This window comes from Chinchilla lanigera, unplaced genomic scaffold (genome assembly GCF_000276665.1).
Source record: "Chinchilla lanigera isolate Chin_1 unplaced genomic scaffold, ChiLan1.0 scaffold00136, whole genome shotgun sequence".
NCBI classification, from domain to species: Eukaryota; Metazoa; Chordata; class Mammalia; order Rodentia; family Chinchillidae; genus Chinchilla; species Chinchilla lanigera.
The window spans coordinates 1,241,760-1,255,194 of NW_004955537.1; positions in this window are offsets into that span (position 1 = coordinate 1,241,760).

Here is a 13,435-nt window from a genome sequence, read left to right on the forward strand (position 1 = left end):
AGTGGGTTCAGCTTGCCACTGAGCTGCAGCCAAGCCCCTTCTCCTGTCTGAGCATCTGCTTTGCCCTCCATGGTGGGAGGGGTTCTGTGGGTGCTTTGTAAAGTGTAGGGCTGGAGAAAGCCGGAAAAACCTCCCCAGAGTCTTCTGCCTCCACCTCAGGAAGTTCAGTGCTTGGCCTGCAGAGGGTGCTCCAGGGCTTCCGCACCTACAGAACGCTTCTCTGACCGGGGTACCATCCTAGACCACCAATGGAGGAACCAGACATACCACCTACTCTCCATCTCCCCTTCTTCACTGAAACCAAGCTGGGCCCACCATGTGCCCAGTACCTTAAGCTCCTGTTCACTGAGCACTTCCCATGTGCCAGACACTCTAGGGAACCTTTTGTGTATTATCACATGTACTCCTCGCAGCACAAGTCACTCACTATTATTCCCACTTTACAGATGAGAGCCTGAGGCTCAGAGAGGTAAAGTGGCTCATTCACTTGAATCCAGGTCTGCCTGCTTCACGGCCTGTCCTCTTAGCCACTCTCTTGGCACCTCTTGGCACCTCTCTTGGCACCAATCTTCATGGGGGGAAACTTATTCTTTAACCCTTATTGTCCAGGTGAGAAAACAGTATCTTATCTAAGGTCACCCATCTGGCAAGGGAGAATCTGGGATTTGAATTCCGATCAGCCAGAGCTCTTGCCTTGAGCTCTCAAGCTCAATTTGGATTTTCCTGTCAAGGCCAGAAAGTCCCCAAAAGCAGGTCCAGGGGATTGGCTTTGGGGTCTGCTTCTGGGGTCATCAGGGGAATCCCCATCCCTCAGCCTGGCCTTGGGCCCTTAGCAGTGGGAACCCCAGGAGCCTGGGGTAGAGGAGGAGGCTGTTTACGCGCTGTGCTGGGTGGGGAGTTGCATGTGACTCAGGGAGGGAGGCCCCAAGCGGCGGGCGGGCAGCAGGGCAGTCCAGGCCATTGTCGGGGTCCCCCAGGAAGGGGAGGTTCAGCAAGGCAGGGCTGAGTCATGGCGGCAAGATCAGACAGGGAGCTGGCTTGGTCCAGTGACCTCACGCTTTCCTCTTGGCCTGGCAAGGAGCTACCGGCACAGGCCAGCCTGGTGGGCCCAGGCAGGACACACACACGCCTTCTTGATCACCAGAGCCAGGGGTCTTTTGGGCTCCCCAAGGCCTGGCCTCTGTCATCTCAAAACCCTGCCCAGCAGGGGAGGCATCTGGGTAGGACAGGGGACAGAGCACAGATGTGGGGACAAAATCTCACTCTACTCCTATGTTATGCAACCTGGGGCGGGCAAGCCAGCTGTCCGAGCTTTGCTTCTTTTCTGCCCTATGAATCTATGTGAAGATCTCATAGCTGATGATTCTCATCTAAGCCTGGCACCCAGCTGGTGCTGGGTAGAGGTAAGTGGAGGAGGGAGACAGCCTCCAGTCATCACCAGCCAGCTTGATTACCCTGGCGGTAGCTACATGGGCCACGGTAGCTACTACTGGCTGTGTGCCTTGGGTGAGAACCCTCTGGTCTCTGGCCCTCAGTTTCCCAGTGTATCAAATAAAAACAATATCGCCAGGCTCTTGAGGAGGCAGATGGTGTTGTATAGGGCCACTTGGTGCTGTCTGGCTCCCACCACACTGCGGGCCGGCTACTGGGGAGAAACAGTGGGGCTCGGAGGTGTGGGTACCCCCATCCCACACTTCTGCCTGGAAGATGAGCCAGGGAACCTTGTAAGGCCACTGCCCACCTCTGTCCAGCACACCCAGGCTGGTTCAGACAGGCTGAGGGTTACCAAGGTCATACAGCAGCCAGCAGAGTGGACCCCCCAAGGGAGGGTCCTTTATCTCATCTGATTCAAGGATCTGAGTGGGCTGGGAGGCTCTGGTGGCCTCGGTTTGAACAAACTTAGGGGTGGGAAGGAGAAAGCAGAGCCCGGCTGCCTCAGGCTTACCATTAAAGCAACCACTTTTCCTGGGATCTCCTCAGCCTGAGTCAGCCAGGGGCTGTGGCTGCTTCTGAGTTCATCACCCGCTGCCCGCCTGCCGCCCAGCCTTCAGATCCAAGCCTCAGGCACAAGAGCAGTCTGTAATAATGACCCAGTGATAATGACAGCTGTGTGGGGAGCAGTGCTCACGTGCCAAGCACTCTCCTTGCCTTCTTCATTCATTTGATCCTCCAAACAGCCTTGGGAAATAGACAGGCCAAGGCCTGGGAGTAAGGTTCAGAGAGGGTGTATCAGCTTCCCAAGATCACACAGCCAGGAACAGAACACATGAGTCTTAGGCCCAAGGCTATGCTCCTGCTGTCATGCAGCAGAGTACACCCTGTGTCAGACCTGGAGCTGGAGCTGGAGTTCTTGGCTCAGCAAGGATGTGGGGAAAGGACCCCTCAGAGGTATCAGTACTTGCCTAGGATAGGGAGCTAGGAGACAGGGCCTAGGGATGAAGGTGCTGAGCCTCAGGGCCAGGATGTGCCCTGTGCTGAGCTCAGTGATGATGGGAATGGAAGGTCAGAGAGGAAGCTACAGGCTCTCAAGGAATGAGCAGCATCCTGCCTGAGGCTCTGGAGGGCTTCCTGGAGGAAGGGAGACCTGAAGCCACCATGGCAGAGAGAGGACATTCCTGGCAGAAGAATGGCATGGAGTAGCGTAGGAGCTGGGCAGAACAGCCTGGGCGCCCATGGGGCGGGAGACTGGAGGCCAGATCCCAAGGGTCTGAGGCGGGGGCACATGCAGACAAGTGCCTTGCTGCAGTCTCTCCCTTCACAAGACCTGACCTTTCCCTGAGGTCAGACTGGCCTGAAGAAAGCGGGGAGCAGGGAAAGAGGCTTTGCATCCACAGTGGAGGCCTCGGTCTACTTGCGGCTGGGGCAAGGGCACTGCCTTCCAGGGCCCAGTAGGTGCCAGGGCGGCTGGGGGAAGAGCTGCTCCCCCCATGGCTGCACCTGAGTAGAAGGCCATCCACCAACCACCTCATTTTTGACAACTCAGGGAGAGGATGAAGCTGACCCCCCACCACGCTGAAGAGCTCCACATTCTCTGAAATTAGGCTGCAATGGGAAAGAGCTGTGGGCGGCAGAGGGAGCTTAGTAGGGACCTTCTATCTGCCTCATTCTCCAGCTCTAACAAGGGCAGACCCCATGTCCCCTGAGGCTGCCCTTGAGGCCCATCTCAGGATGGGTCTGCCTGGCAGGAGGTGCTGACCCTAGCTCAGCCCCCTCTCTACCTCGGCGGTGCCTGTGCAACCGTGAGGCACGGGGTTCCAGTGTCTGTTGACCCAAATCCTTTTTCTTTTCCCTCCAACCAGACAGCAGGCATCACGTGTCATTTCCCCTACAGCCTGCGGCGGGCCCCCTTCTGCTGGGACCATCTACTGGGGGAAGAAATGGAGGTTAGTGACGGACGGAAGTGACAGACTAGGGCTGACCAGGTCTCAACCCTCGGAGGGCAGAGGGCCCGGAGGACCCCCGCTGCGTGCCACGCCAGCTACGAACTATAGCAGTGCCGGCGGATTCTGAAAATTTACAACCCAGCTCGAGTTCTCCCTCTGTGGCTTAACAGTGACCTGGACCAAGTCTGTGCCCCTGTCTGTTTCCCGATCTTGAACTTCCTCATGGCTCAGTTTCCCCATCTTTGAGCTGGGGATGATAATAGCATCTTTCTAATAGCATAGATGTGAGGATTGGGCGTGATATCTCCGACCGCCTTCTTACAGATCTGTCTGGCACATCCCTCCTTGGCAGATGGGGTAACTGAGGCCGGAAGGTGGTGCAGAATCCACCCCAGCCCACCCTGCTCCGGAGCTGAGGTCTCTCACAGTCCCTATGCCCCCGCCCCAGGGCCTGTTTTGGGAAACCTCGACCATGCGGAGCGCCAGACTGCCTGAAGAGGGTGGAGCCTGCAGAGGGCGGCAGACCCCGTGGCGGCCGCTGGGCCCGCCCTTGCCTCGCAACCAATTTTGGGCAAAGCTGCGCAGCAGCGGCGGCGCGCTACGTGACAGCCGTGAGTCAGCGCGCAGGAATGCGGAGGACGCTTTGTTCCCCAAACAGCGGACAAACGTGCCGGGCCCCGGGCGCGGCGGGCCTGACATCACCGCGCGGTGGCTTTGCGACCACGCGAGCCCCTCCCTCTGGGGCAGGAGCCCCCCGCGGGGGTCCGCTGGCCCCTGCCCAGGCGCAGCGAGGCTTGATGCAAACCTTCCAGGCTGGCTGAACTCCTGCACGGATCACAGGGAATGAACGGCGGGCAAGAATGGGCTGCCCAGGAAGAGGAACCGGGACCTGGAATGCCCCCGGCGTGACCCACAGCTGCCCTGGAGAAGCTGTTTGGGGCTGTGGGAGGCTGATGTGGGAGAAGGAAGGCAGGGCAGGAGCTGTCCCCCGAGCCCGGCCTCCAGCTTGCTGGATTTTTCCCTCCTAGTGACTTCCCTGTGGATCTGGACTGATCCAACTCGCAAATGGGGTGACCTTGGCTGTCTTGCCCTTTCTCAGAGTCCAGTTATGAGTATGAGGTCTCCAGGCTAAGGAGCATAGGAGCTTTGAGAGGTCTCTGCAGATTTTGCAGATATCCACACTGAAGTCCTCTGGTGTGCCAGGCTACGTCTGGCTTGTGGAAGCTGAGGCTCAGAGAGCCGAAGCCATCTGCCCTAGGCCACACTGGTACTGGCGGAGCAGTTAGGAGCCCAGGGCAGTTGGACTGGGCGCCTTCCTCCTGTTAGATGTGGACCCTTCTGTGGGCTGGAACAGCGCAGTGCTCCCGGTTCTGCCGGGTACCTCTGACAGTGTTTGCCCTGACAAATCCAGCAGGAAGTCTGGAGCCTCCACTGTGAGAAAGAGCAGCAGCCACTGCAGTCAGAATCCTGCCAGCCCTCTGTGGGCTGGAGTCCTCCTACCATTGTACCATGTTCACTCGAGGATTCTGTTTCAGCTTCCCCACCCCTGAGCAGAAACTAAGTGGCTAAGCCTGCAGAGCGGCGGGCAGTATGGCTGGGGTGGGCTGCAGGGAGGGTCTGCGGTTGGGACCTTTTCATTCATAGTCTAACCTTTCTCTCATCCACAAGGTCCCTGAAGCCATGGCTGTGCGTAAACATCCCACAGTCCCACTCAGCAGACCAGGGAGCTACATGGGGGTCTCAGTCGGCCTGGGGCCTTTTGGAGGAGGCCACCTTTGTTAGCCTTGGCCTAGGAACTCTGCAATTGAGCAGGTCTTCATTCAGTTCCTGGATAGCCCTAGCTGTGTATTCAGTGTTTTCTGAAACTCTTTGGCTTAGGGAATAGGTTCTACGTGAGCATGGCCTCTCCTTACCCAGGGCTGACCTTGCAGTGGCCTGTTCCGACCTTAGTGCCACCCTCTCTTGGTTTGCTGTCATGGCCCCCACTAGGCCTCAGCTGGTCCCTGGTGGTGGGTACTGACAAAAGAGACCAAAGCCCTGGTTGGCTCTCAGTCTGGCCACTCCGAGTGGAGCTCTTACCCACAGGCAGGGCAGTTGCCCCTGTGGAAGGTTGATGCTGCAGAAGTTCAGGGAGGTTCCTCTGCTGTTTGGAGCCACAGGCGCTGGCATTTGTGAAACTGCCTTTCCTTCTGTCAGCAGTGCTTAGGGCTCACTTGCAAACCTCTTTACTAGGCTCTGGAATCAGCTAGCTCGGGCAGTTTTTTTTTTTTGCACATCCACAAATGGGGAGCAGGGCCCCTTCGTGAGCATTCAGGGAGTTTGCAGGTGCCAACATCTGAGCACGTAGTGCCTGTTAGGTTAGCCTTCGCCCCCACCCTGCCCTGCACCTGCAGGGTTTCGGAGGTTGTCCTTTGACTTGCAATGACGTGACAATGACATCTGACTTGCAGATCTCTGTGGGTATAGATTCTAATGATTCTCCAATGATTCCCCATGTGGTATGGCCCCTTATAGCTCTGATTCTACCAGCGCACCTCAGAGAACCCGGGCCCTGCTATAGGGAGCAGCAGGCAGTTACAACCTGCAGTCTGCCTTGGGTGGGGCTAGTGGTCTCTGAGCCTCTTTGACTACCAGGACCTAGAGGCACTGAGGACACGGGGTGAAGGGAGAGACTGGAGCAAAGCACGCATCTGCACGTGCACCCCCCTGCACAGTTCCTGGCACTTGTGCCCCGCCTCATCCTGGCATGCTTGCCTGGATTCCTGCCCGTGTGGTTTCCCCTTGGCCTCTCCCTCACGTCCGCTGGCAGAGCATCCTCAGCTGTCTGCATTCCTGTGCCATGAAGACGGCCACTTTGGGGTTGGGCCTGGCTAGGACATCCATGTATGCTAGTGAGGATGTTCGGGACACACCTGCCTGCACCTGTCTCCCTGTGCCCATGTATGGCTGTGCCCCCGTATCTCTGTGTGTGTGGATGTGTGTATGCTGACAGGTATCACACGAGGCATAGATACCCATGTGAATGTGTATAGATGCAACTCAGCGTGACTGTTATGCAGGAGGGGACATCCAGAGTATGGGCAGGACCTGTGCTGCCAGATGTCGGGGCAGGCACACTACCTGTCACTGCCATCTCAGGGCCCTTGGGCGAGGAGCATCATATAACCAGGTGTGACCTCTCTCAGGCTGAGCTCCCAGTCACTGGGGGAAGCTGGTGGTCTCGAGAGAAAGGGGTCAGGATGCGGTCATGTGGAGAGCCCACTTGCCCAGGTGGGTGGATGCTTCCCCCATGTTCTCCCATTGAACCCCCATACCAGTCCCAGGACAGAGGAAGACAGGAGGGATATTCTCTCCATTTGAGTCTCAGGGCCAGTCACTTGCCCAGTGTCACACATTCTGTAAGTGCTAGAGCTGGTGCTCCATCTTTGTCTGCCTGACTCTGGAAGCAGTCAGGGCGAGGAAGCTGGGGATTGCAAGAGCCGGGAGCGCCCCTGTGCACTGTGCAGTCCAAGGCCAGGCAGTTCTTTTGGAACATAAGACCTCTGAGCCACCTGCCCAAGCCACCTGGGCTGTAGCCTTACCTGCCTCAGCTGCACAGTATTAGACACGCAGGTAGCAGCTTATTTTTACCAGGCCCTGGTGTCAGTGCTTTCTGCATGTAGTAACTCATTTAATCCTCTCTCGTATCCCAGGAGGTTATATTACTATTGAGCTATTATTATTATATATAATACTTGTATAATGACATGTAATAATTGTAATTAGAATTAATAGGCTGCTATTAGTCTCATTTTATTTTATTTATTTATTTTTTTTTTTGAGACACGGTCTTGCTATGTAGTTCAGACTGGACTTAAACTAACTATGCAGCCTAGGCTGGCCTCAAACTCATAGCGATCCTCTTCTTTCAGCCTCCTGAGTGCTGGGACTACATGTACCACAATGTCTGGCTCTATTATTCTCATTTTTAAGATTATAAAATGGAGGCACAGATAGGTTAAGTAACTTTACTGAAGCTAAAATACAGCACAGGTGGGATTTCGGCACCTGCAGACTGGCTTCAGCGGTCCGGGTCCCCCGCCCTCCGCACCCCGCCGCAGCTCTGGCTTCTTGTGTGAGATCCTGGCCTCACTCTCTCGGCTATGTGTTCTCCAACCCTATCCTATATGCAGGTCCAAGGCAGCTGAAGACTGGAGGCACAGATAGGACAGTGAGCCTGCACTGTCTGAAAAGTTGTCTCCTATTACCGAGCCCAGCTCCAGGTTTTGCCTGCTCCTAACTTGCAAATGCTTCCTCTCTGTGCTACACTTTCTGCCTATTCCCAGGGACAGCAGAAAGGAAGGGCTGTCCCCAAGTTTCCAGGTGAAGAGCCCTGAAAGGAGGCGGGGCAGGCCTGGCAGCAGGCTCAGTGTAGGCAGGCGGGTGAAGTCGAGGCTCAGAAGCCGGTTTTCCCAGGCTGTGTCTGAGTAATCCTGTGTCTATATTTATCTCATCTTTTCTTGGGTGAGCAAACAGAGTTTGATGCCAGACAGGCCACCACCCCCCCGTGCCGGCACGTTTCCTTCACCTGCCGGTGGCCCTGGAGAGTACCGCAGAGTTGGCCCTGAGCTCAGCTTGCCCACGTAGGACACAGGAGGAGGCTTCGGCGACATGTCTAATTGCTAGTGGTGACCAGGGAAGCTCCAAACAGAGCGGCTGTGCATATGGGTAGAGGAGGCTGGGCAGTATTGGTGCATAGGGGGGGCTTGGAAACACCTGCCCGACTCAGGAATGAAAGGTCCTCTTGGTTTGGAGGTGCCTTTCATTCTGACATTCACACTTTGGTCTAAATAACCAGGCTCCTTTTCCTCCAGGGCCTAAAACTCAGGAGGGAGGAAGTTGACCTGGCGCAGAGATCTTGAGTGCACATTTTGGGTTGAGTCCTGGTCCCCTGACCTTAGGTAAAGAACTTCTGTGACTCAGTTTTCCTGCTTGTCAGTGGATACCAGAGGCCCTGTGAGCTTTATATTAGAGACACTGTAAGCTGATGGATGGGATGGATTTTGCAGAGCAGGGGCTGCTGGCGCCACCTGCTTCTAGCATCCCAGGCCCACAGCAGTGACAGTGAATACACGCTGGTCCACAAGGGGGTGTATACCTGGCTTTCATGACAGGCACATGCTGGTCAGTACCCCTTTTCTTGAGAGGTACGTGCAGCCTTAGACCCAGGAGGAATTACATAGTTGGGGTTGGGCCCTGGGAACACTCTAGAAGATGTGGGGACACCGCACTAACTCTGCTGAGTCCTGTCTCAAAGATGAGGGGGGCAGGAGAGGTGGTCACTTGGACCAAAGGGATGATGGGGACCGAACAGTCTTACCCAGAGATGGTGCAGCTTGGACCAGGCCTGAGCTCTATCACCTCTACCCCGGCTGGGATCCCCATGGTTGACTAGGTCCCTGCCCTGACTTTGGCCTCTGCCCTGGTAGTGCTACCTCCCTGACCTTGGAGAACCCTGTGCCTGGTGCACGTGTACTGCAGCCTTGCCTGCTTGCAGGATGGATTAGGCAGTGTGCGAGGACGTGCCGGGCGGGCAGGCTCAGGGGTGGGGCAGGTGCCGGCACTGGAGCTGCCCTATGCTGGCTCGGGACTGGGCTGTGCCGAAGCCTTGTATGGCTCTGGCAGAGTAGCTCAGCGGCAGCACCCATTGGCTGGGCTGGCACTCCCAGCCGGCTTGCCTGGGCCCCAAACCACTGGTAACCAGAGCCGCAGGAGCTGGTGGATTAGCATGCCCTCCCACCTGCCTGCCCGCCTGCCACCAGGGCTGCTCTTTTCCTTTCCTAAAAAGGCAGAGCTGGGCAGGAGAGACGGGATATGGCACTCAGGCCTAGGGTAGTGGTGGGGTGGGTGGGGTGGTGCAGGTGGCTCTGGGGAGGACTCGAGGACCCTAGTCCTGGCCTTGGTCCAAGCTCTTCCCGACTTGGGACATCAGTTTTCTCAGCTGAAAAGGGGGCATTTGCAGGTGGATCTCCCTAAAGTGGATAAGGCTGGGATGAGATTGATGGATACGTGCAATGTGGTCCTCCAGCCCCGGCCCAGGTTGCAGGGCTGTGCAATAGCACAGAGGCCTAGGCCTTATTTCCATAGGAGGCTGCCATTTCCTCAGTGTGGGAACTCTGGCACCTACCATGATGACCTTGGGGAGTTGGGTCATCTCTCTGGGCCCAGGCTCCCTGCTCTGTAAAAAGGATGAGATGGAAAGTCCCCTTGTCCCGGGGTCTCCTGAGCAAAACCTGTGCCCCACTGAGCCCTATACAGAGAAGTACTCAGTGGCAGCCTCCTCAGGGCTTTGCCCCTCGGAGCTTCCTTCCTCTGCTTCTCACCACTTACTCCCACCCGCAGCTTGCCCGGCCTTCAGAGGCTGTCCTGCTTCAGTGACCTCTCTCCAGGAGAGAGCTTGTTCTCCAGGTTCAGAGGCCAGGGGTGAGGGCAGACTTCCCAGTCCAAATGGGGACACAGCAAACTTGGCCAAGGCCTCAGCAGCAGTAGACCATGCATGACCATTGCCTTTCTGAGACTTGGTCTGATCTGTTGGGCTTGTAGCCAACAGACGTGTAATCTGGTGTGATTGTGCTTCTATCCTTTATCTGCACAATGGGGCTGTGCATTCTGTCCAGTCCCACTCCCAAAGGGAAAGGGTTTCATGACCTCTAGAGAACCACTGCAGGAGGCCTGGTGGCCAGCACCATGTAGATGACCAGTAGGCTTTGGGCCAGTGGCAGATAGTGGTGAATAGGTGGCCGATCTTTTAAAGAATTTACACAGCCTCTTCATGATCTCAAATCCTATAATCCCAGTTCTGGTGTCTGCTGTCCAGGCTTCATGCCTGCAGCCTCAGGCCCAGCGACCCAACATGGCCCCAAGGTGGCACTGCTGATAGCCCGCAGCTGCTGAAGAGAACCCCAGCTGGATCCTGGGCAGTAGCAGCCGAGCCACCTAAGACCCAGCACTTTTCCTGGCTCCAGGATGGCTTGCCGGCACGAGGGAGGAATGCAGTTCCCTGGAGGGCTGCACCGGAGCCAGCTAAGTTCTAGTCTTCTTACTGCCACTAACTAGCTATGCACCTTCAGCTGTTGCCAAGTGGGAACAATGTTATAGTTTGGATTTAAAATGTCCCCCAGAAGTCTCATGTGTTCAGAGTTGGAGTTTTTGGAAGGTGATCAGATCACGGGACATTAACCTCATCAGTGGATTAATCCACAGGTGAGTTCATAGCTGAACGTGCTGTCAGGAGGGGGCACTAGTTGGGGAAGGTTTAGCTCTCCATCTGGCTCTTCCTTTACCCTCTGCTTCCTGGCTGCCATGGGCTGAGCAGCCTTCCTCTGCCATGCTGTTTCTGCCTTGGGTCCAGCCAACCATGAACGGAGCCCTCTGAAACCATAAGCAAAATAAGCCTCTCCTCCTTTACATTGCAGGTGCCAGGTATTCTGTCCCAGCAATGAAAAAGAGACAAATTCAACAGCAGTTCACCTTGCAGGATAGTTGTAATGAGTACAAGTGGGATTTGTAAAATGTTGGCAGCAGGGCCTGGTGGTATATGTGCTAGCTCTTCTGGGGCCATTTAGGGCACCACTTCCCTGCTGGCCTGAACTGAGATTTGGACATGTTCCCTGGCATCTGCTGCTTAATGGCCCTCATTCTTCTATATCCAACGGTTCTAACACTGGATACTGTCTTTGTTTCCCATGGCCTCCCCTGAATCCTGCTCCCCCATAAAAATCCAGCCTCTCTGAGGCTGACATCATCAGGCTCTACCTTCTTCCCATCCCATTGCTGACATTTGCTCAACCCTGGTCCAGTTCTCAGAAGTTCTAGCCTTGCAGGATCATTATTCAGGCTGTTTCCAAATATTCCCATCTCTGCCATTAGGCCCGACTTGCTTCAGCTCCCGAAGTGTGGATGGCAGGGACATCTATTGCCAGTGCAAGGCGCTGAGCATGCTTCTTTCCCCATCTCTGAGCTCACGGGGGCACAGGGACGGAGCTGCTGTCCTCTGGGTCTCTGAGTGACCAGGGTGAGTGCAATAGCCCTGCTGCTGCACACTGATGGGGAACTGGGGGCAACACCCTTGGCGGCCACAGTGTCTGCCGCACAGCAGAGCCCATCCTGATGGTACTCCCTGGCTCACGTCCCAGATCGCCTCCTGAGCCCTGCCACTGTCACAGAGAACCTGACGTGCCACCTGTGTGACTTGCGCAGTGCCCTGGACACTCATTTCCAGGCCTCTGCCCCTCTAGCAGTCTTCTCCCTGCTGAGCCCACCTCAGCCCTTGGGCAGTGGTCAGCAGTCTTCATCCACGACGGTCTTATGGGCTGTGTCTTCTCGTAGCCTGTCTTCTCTGCTCTCCCCACCCCTAAGCACCGCAAGACCCCAGGCCTTCCTCCTTGCCCGCCACGCCTGCCTGCCTCCTCGCTGCCCTGCAGAGGCAGCGCCTATAACCTCGCCTCCTCCCTTGCCCAAATCCTCTCCTCCAACCCCACTGCTCACTGGATGAATCTACCACTGCCGAGCAGGTGTGGCCAGGATGTCACACGGGACACCCGTCTTGTTCCCTGCTGGGTTTGTCTTGATCTCCTGAACACTTGCTCACACCTTCCCAGTCTCTTCAGTCTACCCTGCGACTTCCTCAGGTGACATTACTGCGAGAAAGTCACCCTTCGGTGCACCGGGGCTTCCTGTTGCCAGAGAGGTGCTGACTTCTCTGCTCCTCTTTCTTCTGCAGCCACGGCTGATGGCGGGGGAGGGTTGGCCTCTCCCTTTTTGACTCATCACCTCCTCCTGATTACCCTGAGCCCTGGACCCCACGCTCCTCCAGCTATAGCCAGTGCCCCTGCCCGGGAAGGTGTCCCCCTTCCCACCTGAGGCTCACTCTTCAGCCACCATCCCCTGCCTCTGCCATTCATCCTACACTGATCAGCATCTGTGAGAGGCCCCAGCAGCTTGGACTAGGACTGGCAAGGGCCAGCTTCCCCAGGTCTGCATGGGGCTTCTCACTGCCCAAATAGAACCTCGTGGGTCCTTAGAGGTGCACTTCCGGGCAGCTTTTCACCCCTTTAGACTGTCCCCTGTGCTCCTTCTCATGGCTTCTCTTCCCGTGTTGGCCCACGGGGCTGTTCCAAGCAGTTTCTCTGGTAGCCCAGACTCCCTCTGGTCTACAGTGCTTGCCTCTTCCGCAGTGGCTGCAGTGACACCCCAGGATGGAGCGATGGCGGACAGCCTGCGCTAGAACTAGATCACTTGGAGGTTGGGCTGTGTCTGTCTTGCTCATTGCTGCTGCAGGTGACTACACTCACTGCTGCTCAGCAAAGAGTTGAATACGAAAGGTGGAGCCCACATCTCCTGGGCCTTAGCCCCCTGGTGACCTGCTCAGAATCCATGTTAGCTTTGCTAGATATACCATCTCATTTAATCCTCACACCTATCCTTAGAGACCTAGAGACACAGAGGTTAGGAAACAGACACTGAGCAGTTAGAGGACTTGCCTAAGGTCATACAGGCAGTTAAGTGGCCACGCCAGAATCTGAATTCGTGTCTCATCCTGTAGTCAGTTGAATGGCGGCCTCCAAAAGTCATATCATAATGCCCAGAAGCTGTGGATGTGATCTTGTTTGGAACCAAGGCCTCTGAAGATGTAATTAAGGATCTTGAGATGAGGGCCCCGAGTTAGGGTCAGCCCTCAACTCAGCGACCAGTGCACCGAGAGGAGAAGCAGGAGAGACACAGAAGTAGAAGATGGAGGCAGATATGGGAGTGGTGAATCTAAAACCCAGGCAGGCCAAGGCTTGTGGCAGCCACCAGAAGTGAGGACAGAGGCAGGGAATGGGTCCGCCACAGCCTCAAAGACGGAGGTCGAAAGCCTGCAGCTGTGGTAATTTGATGCAGCCACCACAATGAATACAGGCCCTGATCACATGACTATACCTGGGGTTTCCCTGACAGACCTGGAAGTGCAGGCCACAAGAGTCCTGGGCTGTGTGACTGAGAGCTAGTCACTTCCCTTCTCTGGGCTCAGT